We start from the raw sequence: 14,067 nt of genomic DNA, 5'->3' as shown, positions 1-14,067 counted from the left end.
TAAATATACATTTGAGACGATTTTTCATGTAAGCGAAGATTTTGAATATATCAAATCAAATCAAATCAAATCAATTTTATTCAAGTAAACTTCATAATGAAGCGTTTTTGAATCGTCAATAATCAAATACTACCACCGTTTCGGAAAGCAGCTTCTAGCGAGAAGAAACGGCAAGAAACTCGCATAGTTGCTCTTTTCAAATAAACACATTTACAATGCTGTTATTGACAGTAATTAGCGTCCTATGATGGAACCCGAGCCTAACTCCAGGCGTTTCTTTCTAAAAAGTACTCTTTTAATGAATAGTATGATTTATTTATTAATTTAGTCTTAATAATATTTTTAAATTTTGAAAATGGTAAATTGATTATATTTTCCGGTATCTTATTATTATAAAGGTTGGAATTACCTTTATTATGTTGACTATTTCTTTGGTATAGCGGCTAGCTAATCAGGCTGTTGACTCGAAGATCCCGCGTTCAAATCATGAGTGACTTAAAAAAAATGTTGTTTTTTAAAAAAATATTTCTATCAGACCCATATTAGAATTTCCTCCTTGTCCTCTCAAACACGGAACACTAAAAGCACATAGACCTGCCCTTGATCTCTCTCCGGTTAAGTAGTTTTTCCTTTCCCAAGGACTGCTTAAGGGGTAGGCCGGTCACGCCTTTGTTTAATATGTGCGAAATCTCCTGCATAGCTATGCAGTGGTATGCTTTAAAGATTATCCGTGGGTGACATAAAGAGACGAGTAAATTATTATTAGATAAATATCATCATCTCTATGCGTCATTATATAAAATACGTGGAGAAGTACGAATGATTGGCAGGAAGCTAATAATCATCACGATTGGAAGACGATATAGGACAGTGGCAGGGTAGTACTATAAATCATAGGTGATTATATAATTTTAGATTTTATGTATTAAAAAACAATTAATTTTAATATAACAACACAATTATATCAAACGTTCTTTCGTAATTTCTTCGTAAGTATTTAGACTTAATATTGAAGTTAGGTATCTTTTACACAAAATGGCTAGTTACGATATAGAAAGGTAGCTTAATGAGCCGGTAATCGGGCTCAGTAGGATCTTTTGAACTGTACAACCGTTGGAACTACATAGGATATATGATAATTGCTTTAAAAGAATATAATATATACCTATGTTTGTTATATAACTAACATTATTTCAAATTACTTCAACTTTCATGTATCTAAGTAAGTTTATTATCTTTAAATTGTTAGGCTTTGTAATATAAATTATCATTGTGAGATAACAGTCTGTTTTTGTGCCACTGCAAGGCTTCCACGATTGGACTGCTAGCTTAACATGAAGTACTGTACTGTACTGTATGTAAAATTTTCGTTCCCTATTAATTTGATTCTCTAATGTTGATAAATATGTAAGTTTTTTTTTTTCACCAACATCTAAAATATTTATATACCAATATAAATACCAAGGCACAAATGTTTTTAAACTCAAACAAATGCCTTATATATAATTCGTTACATTAATTATGGTCATTATTTGGATGAAATACACAGCTATTGCATACAGGAAGAGAAAAAAAGAATTCGGCTACGGTCCGGTTATACGTTATGTAAGTCCGAACTAACCTATCCGAATGATAGGCATAAGATAAATTATTTTATCCACCCGGAAAAAAAGCTACATAATATGATAAACACCCAACCCTCTGATACTTTAAATATCAAGGAAACTGTAAATAAATTATATGAGCAAACATAGATTAATATCTCAACAATAGCGTTATAAAAAAAACCTAACCAACGTTTTTTGGAAGTTCAATTGTTAATATTTCAAAAAACGGAATTACCTACATCCCATTAGATTACCGATATAAAAGTTTTAGTTAACTATATATTTCATATCAAAGTATATAAATACTAACATATAACTCTATCGTAAGAGATTGAATTACAAAAATATGATTGTATAGTTCAAGTTTTTAACACAATGCATTTAATAAAGGAACGGGTGTTTTTCTATGAAAATGGAACTGCTTGTTATATGGGTGCTAGCTCTAAGCCGAGGGTGACAACGGGACGGCGGGCGGCTACGGCGGCGAGTGGTAGCACCTATTTTACAAATGGCCTACGATTTATGCGCCACCTTCGTGATTATTCGCCGCTCCACCATAAATTACTCGAAGTGGATGAGAGGATTTTGTTTTCGGATTTATAAGCTGATTTCGAGATTCGTTTCTTGTTTATAGAGTCATTTTTATTCCAGATATGTAGAATTTCTCTCAATTAAAATTGTATTATGAAAACAGTTCATTTTAAACTATACTTATAAGAATGATATAGATATCAATCTAAGTTTGGTATTGAATGTACTTCTTGATTATTAGAACAATAATGATAAATCTTGAAACTTGTATGCATTTTTTTAATGAAAAATATTTTTATAAATTCCCTGTTGTCGTTACTTGCTACTAGATGGCGCTAGTGCACATCCTTACCGTTCAACCGAACACCATGATAATTGCTATACCTACAATTGAACAGGGAGACTATTTTAGACAAATATCTATGCCATGAATTAGTTATTATTTATACGTTAAAAAAGCTTTTTAGATTCTTTGTTTGGGACATTATCCATTTCTAAGCGATCAATTTGCTTCAGTTTCAACTTTGAACTATTTTCTGTTTATTGTCATCATGTGTAACTCTAAGCAAAGTACCATGGAGCTCAGTGGTTACAATATGTAAATCTTAATCGAAAACTGCAGGTTCAACCCAAAATACTTGTTCAACTGTTTGATATATATCATAATTACCAGGTCAAGAACAATTATTATGGACTTATAGGTACTTCAAACAGTGAACGATAATCTATAGATCCATTATACTAGCATACCTTATTGCAATTAATAATAGGTGGAAAAATAACTGCTAGCACTTTTTTATACCGACGGAACCAGTAATTAATTAAAATTAAAGGCTATTAAAGATAACATCAGATAGATACAAAAGCGTCACACAAGACCGCCCTCATAATTTATATGGCAATGTGTTAAAAGACGCAATCGAGTAAATTCGTTTATGTTAATTAAGGGATGTCTGGTTCAATGAATCGATTTAATGCTCGATGTGGTGATTATTATTAATAATAATGTAAATAGAAAACGCAAAATGCTCAGTGGACAGTGACGAGTCGGTTAGGTAGTGGAATACATCGACGATTGGCTTAAGAACATCCTGCCAGGTTTCCTCTTGAGGATATGAGGAGCACATTCCACCATGCTCTGCAATTCGGTTTGATAGGTATAGGAAATTTATCGGTTTCCTCCTGATGTTATGTCGAAACGAGGAATACGATTTAATTTTTAATAAAAAGGCACATAAGGAAATTGTTTCTCGAGTTTGAATAGTCAATCATGGATCATAATTATTTAGTAATTTTGAGTAATTTATAACGCTCAATTTATGACAGTTCGAATTTTGAAATTTGCTATTCATTACGTTCTAATAAGAACCTGTTAAATCAGCTCCAATTAATTAGAAGACTCTTAATCCCACACAGACCTTTAATAATAAACGAACTAATTACATAGGAAAAACTTTTCAGTTACAGGAAAAACTTATAAGGTAATATTTTTTGTGTCCTCCCCGAACAATATTCACTAATTTAATTAGGCAATTATTTCTGCTATATCGTTTCCAACCCTCCGGAGATTATAACTTAGTCGATTTGTAACGGTTTAATAAAAAAAAGTAATTTATATTCGAAACAAATTTCTTCGGTAGGGTTTTTTGAAACACACACTTATTATGTTCAACTATCAAGCAATAATTAGTACATACTGTAGTGTTTCAGTATGAGAGGCGAGTGTACCAATTGATTTTATAAAGGGACCTGAAATGTCAGTTCAGTTCCCAAGGTTATTTCCGCATTAGCGGGGTAGGGTACGGTTACATTTTCTGCTATAACAAACAAAGTTACCTGATTGATGGCAAATAAACATAATCTATATACCTAATATTTATAATGAAAACTAAAAAGGTATGTTAATACGTTAAGGTAATAGTTAATACGTTTTAAGGCTAAGTACTTATATGTAATTAAAGCATCGACTTATTTTTTAATGTCTTTAAACAATTTTAAAATATACCAAATAATATATTTAATTCAATCGTTCATACGATCACAGATAAAGTTTATTTAAAACTGTTACCTGGTCATTTGATTAATCTCAATCGATTCATGTTCGATTTTTGAATTCAATCTAATTTATTTAGATTTGAGATAGGTACCTGCTTTTTAATGAACCTCAATTTACTTCGTTTTTTTTAATGAAAATAACATCAACATATAAAGACATTAAATATTACGTGTTAATGTTAGATATCCATCTACACATAAACAATATACACAAAAACTAGCCGTTCATACCATAGATAAGTTAAAATAATTAAAGGTATGTAAGTTAAGCTTATGAAATAAATTATCATAATAAAAGCTATCTATTTCAATTTAAAAAAATAAACAAATAAAAACGACTCGCCGTCTAATTTATAGTGAATACAATGAAATTAATTCAAAAGATACTTATCTAGTAGATATTGTAACTAAACGGCTATTACACGGCAATTAACTGTGTGCTGATGAGATGCACCCCGATTATTGTAACTATCAGCTGTGTAATTTTATTCTATTTAACTTGAATGTTACGCGGATCTTAACTAATTATTAACGATATATTATCCGGTTAACACTTCGAATAATTATTCAATGTTTTTTTTTACTTCATGATATATAGTAGCGCATACTTATATTGTTACCTATTGTAGGCAAAGTGAACGACAGTAAAGACAATTATTATAAAAATGGAAGTTTATGTATATTTTTGATTTTATTTAAAAAAAGTTTTACACTATTATTATTTAAAATTTCATGTTAATTATAATTAGAAGAATATTGAGTTAAATCTGGTATCAATCTATTATTCAGAAATTAGAAATTAAATTTTTTGTTTAATTAAATTATAAATAGTAAAATACCAAACTACGATTTTTTTTCTAATAGTTCCCATAATAATAATTAATTTACCCTTAAATGGAATAGAATAATTTTTAAACGTGCAAATATATGAAATCTATACATTTACCAATACGAATATCTTGTCCTGAAATCAAATCACTATCTATTGAAATTGAAAATAAACTGGTTGTTTTAAAATTCGAATTGTTATCGAAAAGTTTTTTGATTAAATTAAACGGCTTCTGTTTGAAATCTAAAATAAAGAATTGACTTAAATCATGAACTTTGGTAAATGAATATTTACAATGAACATACACATGCATTTTTTTACTAGATGTGGCTTTTGTAATATTGTAGATTAAAAATTAAACCATGTGTACCTACGCGTAGGTATACGAAGTAAAGGTTTTAGTAAAACCTTTTTACAACAGAAACTAACTCGTTATTTTTCATTTAAAAATATAATGGGTGTCATTTTACACTTTTTCTTTTAAATTGTAAATAAAGAAAAAAGCTTCAATATTAATATTATACAGATAATAAATATCGTAGTTGGCAGCGCATCGGCATTCGGGATAAGATGAGCTTAAAATAGTGTAAAAATAAGTTAGTTCCTATTAGGCAGATGACTCAAAATAAATGATTAATACTTACCAATATGTCGTATCGTATAAATGTATTTATGTGTATTGAATTATTTAAATAATATCTCAAATTGATGTTTTGAATAAATTGTTTATGTGCATTTTTTTTCTGTTACTTTCTGGACAAAGGTATATTTTATACATCCTACAATTTAATCTTTATTATGACTTTAAAAGCGATATTGTTGTCACATAAAGTATTCGTTTTTTTTTAATATGTAACTGTTATATTTGTGATTGTTAAAATTGAAACATTAAAATATGTTTATGCTCATCTAGAAAGAAAAAGAATAAAAATGGAACGTTCGTTCTTTTTTTAAAATAAAGGATTAATAGTTGACAAGAAGACTCCGCTCGCATAAATATCTCATTAGGCCAAGATTTATTGTTGAAACAGTCACGACAAAAAAAAAAAACTTCGAAAGCGAACGGTTTGATAATTATTTGACAACATGCGATTGTCTATTTGGAGCTCAAAGTTGGTTAATTTTCATTTTTTATTTGTCGTAATATATCATTTTGTTAATGACACCCAAATGAAGAGCTATCACGAACAATGCGGAACGGATTGTCTGAGAATATCGTAAAAGTAAAACAAAATAACGCCAGCTTGTGATTTAGCTGTTCCGTGGGAGTATATTTTTGTTTCGAAATTAATACTTTCCTAATATTTTATATTAACGTATCGGAAAATTGTACCGTTATACTATATAGATCGTTTCAATTTTCAATGCGAATGACCTTATGTGATACAGCTCCACTATACCTACGTGCCAATTTTTTAGGTATAGATTACTTAACGCATACGATTAAGTAATCAGCAATATGCAAAACTTAAGGCATTTATTCAATAACTCTTTATTCTGTAGTAATCGTCAAAACAACGGTGCCAGATATTAGTGTTTAATAAACTGAGTATACAGTAAAGGCCGCTTCATACATATCAGTTAAGATACATTTCAACGCGTCCGCACAGGTATAAGTGCGGCAGTTTAATTCACACACATCAAGACCTTCAGGCAAAACGTCATACAGACTGAGGTAGGTACTTACGATTGTTGCTATAATATCTCTGTTCAATAACACGGCACTATCGATGATAGCCGTTGCTTTAGATGAAGAAGAGCAGTATAAAGATAAGAAAAAGTAAAAGAAAATAGTGCATAGTGCAATTAAGAGGAACGGATGGTGAATTCATGACATTATATGAAGAATTATTTTTTTTATTTTGTTTTTTTTTTTACGAATTTATTATTACGAAGAATTATTTAAAGATACACACATACAATTTAGATATGGTGTGACGTTGACAGGTGTGGACACGCTCACAGATAATGTAAAAACGAATAATTATCACGGTGATACTGTGACGTCACTGTGACGTCACTTAAGTGTAAATCGTCTTTAAGAACGGTAGCTATACTCAGTACAACTGACGAGTAATTCTTGAGATTGATTACTTGTTGTAAATAGAAATGGTTCTTTTACTTGTAACTACTAAGCTTGTTAATTTATTATCTTCAACTACATATTAAGAATAAGCGGTACGCTTTTGTTTTTTTCTTAATTTCATAGTTTCAATATTTTTTGCTTTAATTGTTAATATCTAATTGCTAGTACAGTAGCATATTCCATTACTACTGTAATTTTACTTGATTACACGAAATTGACTGTGTGTTTGTTTGAAGTAAAATAAAGATCAAAATAGCATTGGACTAGTATCGTGATGATCACCAAGGCAGAGCACAAAAGTAGAAAAGGACTGGGTTTACCCTCATTAGGATATATACAGACTTGAATTATTAGTAGGTCCTACATAGTATACAGTTTACATTAATAAAAAGGTTACCTACCTTTACATCAAATTTCTAGTAGATATAAATTTAACCCGCAGCATACATTATTAAAGTTTGAACTTAGAATATAATGAACTCTTAATAAATTGAACAAATTAAATTAAAAGAACATAATATATTATATTCACAATATTAACTTAAAGTATTCGTTGGATCAATATTAAAAAATTTCATTAATCTGAACTCCATTGCCTAAGGAATAAGGCAGATGCCCGGTACATGTGACGACTAATAAAAAACATATTAAAATTTCGTTTCGAGATTCAACAGATAAGGGCATACTTCGTACAGGAAAGGTGACATTCGGTGAACATTAAAGTCCAAAGCCATCGCTAAACGTTCCAATAATTTATCGACGGCTTAACCCCGCTTCATTTGCTTTAAACAAATTGTTAATTTTTTGATAACTATCATCCGGAACAGATGGTCGATTCCATGACAAATTCGATGCACACCATCATGACATTTCGGTCTTAAGATTTAGAGTATATATTCGTTTGACGCAATGGAAAAATTTGAAGGTGTTTTTTTAGTTAAGTAGTAATTGTGGAAGGTAGGCATGGCATGTGCCGCGGTTATGGGACAGGTTGACCACATGTGGCGCAATCTGTTGGGTATTTTATCGAATTTTTGAAATTATAATTTGACGGGTTAATCGCTTCTTCGGGATTAATTTGATAACTTATGATTTCGACACTTAAACAAAAATAAACAACGGATAATCGGGCGTTAGTGTTATGCTTGTTCGAAACTTCATAATACTTATATTGTTTTGATAGTTACGAGGCGGGACGCTCCTTCGTAACTGAAATGCGACATTTATTCACACAAGCCATTACCGAGCGCCGCGGAAAGTGCCATTAACATAAAGGAAGAAAAGAGAAACTACTTTCAAACTCAATATCACAATCTTTTGTGTAGCAAATCTACTCTCAAAGCCCTCGGCTGGCGGCCATCCGTTAACACATTGATTATACATCAAGGAAAATAAAAAGGAAATAACGCTTCGAAAAAGCCGCCCGTAACGCAACGATTTCAATCAGACAAAACGTTTTGCGTTTTTATGGTGGCACGGCATCGCGACTATCTCGCTCCGAAACAGATTATTTCTCATTTGATTTATGGCCGCTGAATCTTCCAACGATATTATGTTTTGGTCATCCGTTCGATTCCTATTTGAATGCTGAGCGCCGAATGGGGTGGTATGAGACGGGGGTGGCACTCGTACTATATTAATCTCAAATCCATTTGTTGTAATCTGCATTCGATATTGGTGGCTTAAATCTTAGAAATAAGGTCGAGTTTTCTTTTATTCCGAGAAGAGTTAGGACGCTTCAGAGATCGTCGACCGATAGAGGTGAGAGATGAAACAGTAGCATCGTATTCATTTCGCAGATGTATAGCTCCGTCCCTTTCGCACGCCCTGCGGGAGATTGCGTCCCTAGTATGTATCAGATTTGGGTTTTATCGTTTTATTGCTTATTCTTTTTAGATTTTCAGCGGCGAAGGCATATCATTTTGTTTTTAATGCGAAACATAAATAACGGCGCAACGGGCCACTGACTGTAATGCTACATTTAAGGAATTACGGAAGTGCTCACTATTCGCAGCGATGTAATGCGACAAGAGAGATATTTTAAATTCAGAAACAAGGATCACTTAATTAAGTGCGTCGGCGTCTTGCCAACGGTCTAGTCTGTTAATGTAATTTCCGATCGTGAAATATATTCACGTCATAACCACGAAAAAGTTTGACTCTGTAATACCAATAAAGTTTCGACGCTTAATTTTGGCGAAACTTCTTAAGGAGTTGCCGCTCAATTTCTCAAAAGTGATTTTAAAGAGCAGAGGGGTGATTTACTTGAGTAAGTATTTTGCTGCGAAATATTTTGTCGTCGGTTTGCCGCATCTGGCGTAGGTCCAGTCGCCTGATGACAGCTTATGAATATTTTTGGCAAAATTCGCCGCTTTTCCATTGAAAGGATGTTTCCTATTTAACATTTTGCTCCAAATTATACTTTTATGTTTTTCGCATACCGGATACTTAGCCAAACTATAAATACATCCTTTTACTAATCTTTTATAAAGTAATACGAAATAAATCCGATAAAATTGAACACAAAAAGTTTTTTTTATAAATTTGTTATATCTTCAAATAAAACATTTGCAACACAATATATTAATGCGGACAAGATAACCTTTCAGCCTTTACGATTTTATTAAAACAATAAAAACTAGTTCTCTCTACTTGATAATAGATGTCGCTGTGTAGACATCGTTGCCGCCAAAACGAATCGTAGCCTGCGTCGCTCGCCGCATGGGGCGCCACGATCGCCCATTGTTCCTTACCAAGCATCAGTCTAACTTCGATAACGCATAAATTCAACGGCTTCGAATCTTTTGTTTTATCTCTATAACGTATGGACACTGCGAAGTGAGTCCGTATGATACCTCGGTGGTTGTTTTGCCTTTATTAATGAAATATGTCGCTACAGAGCCGCGGTTTATTTTATTATTTTAGTTACCATTTGTTATCACGACTTTATCTGCCGTAGAAGAGGGATGCATCGAAAAATAAATTATGAAGGTATTGTTCGAGTTATTTCGAAAGGAACAATAGGAAGGAATAAGTTTAGCTTGTGGTAATAAATTTTGTATTAACAAGACTCGACACTAAACTTGGACGGTTTCGAAATTAAATATTCCAATGCTCCGTAATGAAAACTGTAATATCGGTATTAATTCTGAAGGTGGTATTAATCCTGGAATATTAGGGTACTTGCAAACATCGCCGCGATCATTTCCTTAAATCAGTTTGTGGGGAGAAAGACTAATGAACCGACCGAAATGCTCCTCTTTTTTTACATTCAACATTTATATAAGGCGACGATATTTTTTAAAGTAAATATATAAAAATGTACTGAATTTACCTACCAATGGATACATACATAACTAGGTACTACGTATTACGAATTAATAGGTGATAGTATAATTATCTAATTATGTGAATCATGTATGACATATATGTACACATACCAATCTTGGCTGACTTGCAATTGGGTCTCCAAGTTACATTGGCAATTTAAGACATATTAAGTATCCCTAACTTCGCTAAACAACAACAACAAATTTGTTATATCGTAGGCACACAACAATGCCAACTATTGCTTTTTGGTGGCAGAATATGTGTTGGGCGGCACACACAGGCGGAAGCCCCAGCAAGTATAATTACGAATACTTATGAATTAATATTCTTTGAAAATATCTATAAATAATACCAAAAACTTTGAACGTATGTCTTTTATCAATTAAAGTATTAGTCAATTACTTTTTTTTTTATTATTATAGAAGTTTCAATTGTGTGGGTTGTTTGTTGTGTGTGTATGAAATGTGTGCTTGTTTTAGACAAGCGTAGGCGAAATATGAAAATATCAAAAATAGTATTAATTAAACATACATATGAGTGACAGAGAAAGCTTGTAAAAATGTCAAAATGAACTCTTTTTGTATTCCAATATTACATCATTTTGTATCTCCTATATAATATAGAACTAAAGTCTTTAATAAGTGATAGAATTAGGATACAAAGTTCTATAAGCGCATATTGCATTATAAGGATTGTATTGTAAGTCAACCCTTTCCGGTCGCCGCGGTCCAGGGGACCGACTGTGCCGAATCCAAATGAACGCAATAATTGTCACTGCCCATCCCGAATGGCCTTTGGGCGTGATTATATTTGACTTCATCGGTAAGGATAATATGGACTGACAAATGGCGAATTTAGTCAATTTAAAATTTATTTCTTAGATCTCTCTATGATTTATTTACTATTTCCAATGTTCAAAACGAAAGAAAAAACCTGTACATTGTATTATATAAGTACCCTAGTATACCTACATCACATCAAATCAGTAAGGGTTTAACTAAATTCATAATTAACGATACATTAGAATAAATTACATTACGATTCAAATCATAAAACACGGTTTCCATTAGCAATGTTCAAATAAACCCTTAATGAGTTATGAAAATGTCAGCGAACAATCCGTAATTAACATTCGAAATATTAAAACACGTCCACAGAATCTGTTCCCCGTCCGATACTAACGAGGGTGACATAATCGCAGAAACAAATCTCGCTACTGGTACTGCATGTAAATGATGATGATTAATTTGTTCTCCAAATGACAAGAAGGGTTAAAAGCCAAGGGGTAATCCGAGCACTTGTTCCGAGAATTTCGGGTATGCGGACCCTGTAGAATTTGCACTGTTAAATTTCCACAGCCATTTCGTACCGTTTGATTGCCTTTGTACCGAGTTTGATGGAGTAGATATTTCCGTTCGAGAGTTGTATTAATTACGATTCGGGAGAAACTCGGTCTGGAATTTTAAGGGCTTTATCTTTGATGGGTACAATAGACCGGCGTGTGTCTAATTGTAACTTATTTCGGGTTGCGTATTCAAGTGTTTATTGATGTGTACTTTTATTACTATATTCAATATTATATTCAATTTAAATTTAGTATTATTCTTGTTCGCTTTTGTATTAACAACTCAAATCCATAATCAACGATGGTATATATTATTTTAAATTAAAAGGTACCTTACTTACTTAAGATCAAAACTAAGCTTATTGGGTTGAATTGTTGAATAAGTTATGCGTATTATAACGAAAATGATACGATCAGTTTGAGCAATTGAATTAGTACAGTTCACCTAAAATTTTGTTGTAGTTTGACACTAACACACGAAAAATAACACTGTAAAAAAATTGACATCTATTTAAAACTACATATATACATTTTAAATAACTATTTAAATTATACGTGGTGTTTCTTATTATTATCTGTCTTAGACTATGCGTTAACTATAAAAGACGATTTATACAAACTTGTGGTATCTTTGGAAACACCCTGAGAAACCCCTGAAATAGATTCACGCATACATACATATAGCGTCACTAAGCCGAAAGCAATCCTTTAACATCGATCGTCCCAAGTCAGCGGTACACGACATTTGCAATATTCTTAAAAACATTCGGGTTGGCATGTAGGAATGACAGCCACTATAATATCTGAATGTTTTGGCATATATGATACTATGCGTATATAATATTTTAATATAGCGACTGACTATAAATTAGTAATATGAAAAATTCTAGCATGGTAAAGCATAAGTAGAGTCAATCTTTGTATGGACACTTAGTTTTCAATTTCACAAAGTGATTACATCTTTCCGAGGGCAAAGATTCGCTCCGATAATAAAATTCCACAGCTATTTTAACATGGCCAATTAAAATAAAAAAAAAAAGTCATTGATAAATAAGGCTCTACTCTATACGAGATGATATTATAGTTAAAAAATGGACTTAATATCTATTGAATTCTAGGTAGAATATATAAAAATATATTGTGTTTACGTGGAAAAGAGTAACAACTGAGATTCTTACCGGTTCTCCTCGGTAGAATCTACTATCCGAACCGGTGGTAGCGATACAAAAAAAAACCTTAATGTGCGTAGTTCTTGTACGAAGAAGATTTCAATATTTTGATTTTCACTATTTGTGGTAAGTTTTTTAATATGAACATCAGCCTATTTTAACAGGAAAATTCTGCTAACGCCATGCACACTTAACGCAATCATGATAATAAGGATATATTTTTTTATTATCTGTGGTATATTTAATAATATTTTTTTAGGATTCATCTTAAAAATGTTATTATATAAGTTATATAAAATTAAATAAGACTGTTGGGATAAAATTAGGATTAGGATTGATATAATTTAATTCCTGACTTTCTCTAAAGAAGTTCCAAAAGCATACTTTATTTTTTTTTAATCTAAATTCACTTTTATTCACTTTACTCTTTAGTATTACATAAATAATTTATATTTTATTAATTACTTTCATTCATCAAATATTATGTTATATATACTTATATTTAAAATTAATTTAACTGATGTTTAATTTAGCTTGTATGCCATTGAGAAGATTCAGCTGTTGTTTCGTTTTTGTTAACTACGTGTCTGTCTAAAGGGCAAAACTTTAGATGAAGGGACTACACGTCTGCGCATTAGATGAACGTTTCGAGATTATAACATTACTTAGAAACCCAATGCGATGAGCACACACAATTAAGCCCTTATGCATATATAAAATGTTAATACGTGTGTACGTTTGTTACTTACTAACTCAATTTTTAAAATACGAACAGTCCAGTTGAAAGTATTATTTGGAATATGATTCGACATTGTTTTTTTTATAAATGATTACTATATTTATTTCATAATGATTTTGCTTGGTTTTGATCTTCGGTAAGCCGCCTAACGACTACTAATATATCTCAATTATATGTCTATTATTTAAAAAGATAGTAAATTATTAATTTGGCGTTTATAACAAGAAATATGGAATGCGATGTGTGCTGGAATTAAGAAAATAAAGCTTGTTTCAAAATAACTCGCTTAATAGTTAATGTAAGATTTCATACTGTATTTTTAACGTTTAAAGGTGTGTGGGTAACCGGCTTTACACGTTACAAAAAAAAAAAAAAA

Source organism: Vanessa cardui, chromosome 16 (genome assembly GCF_905220365.1).
Source record: "Vanessa cardui chromosome 16, ilVanCard2.1, whole genome shotgun sequence".
NCBI lineage: Eukaryota > Metazoa > Arthropoda > Insecta > Lepidoptera > Nymphalidae > Vanessa > Vanessa cardui.
Note: the sequence above shows the minus strand (reverse complement) of the source record.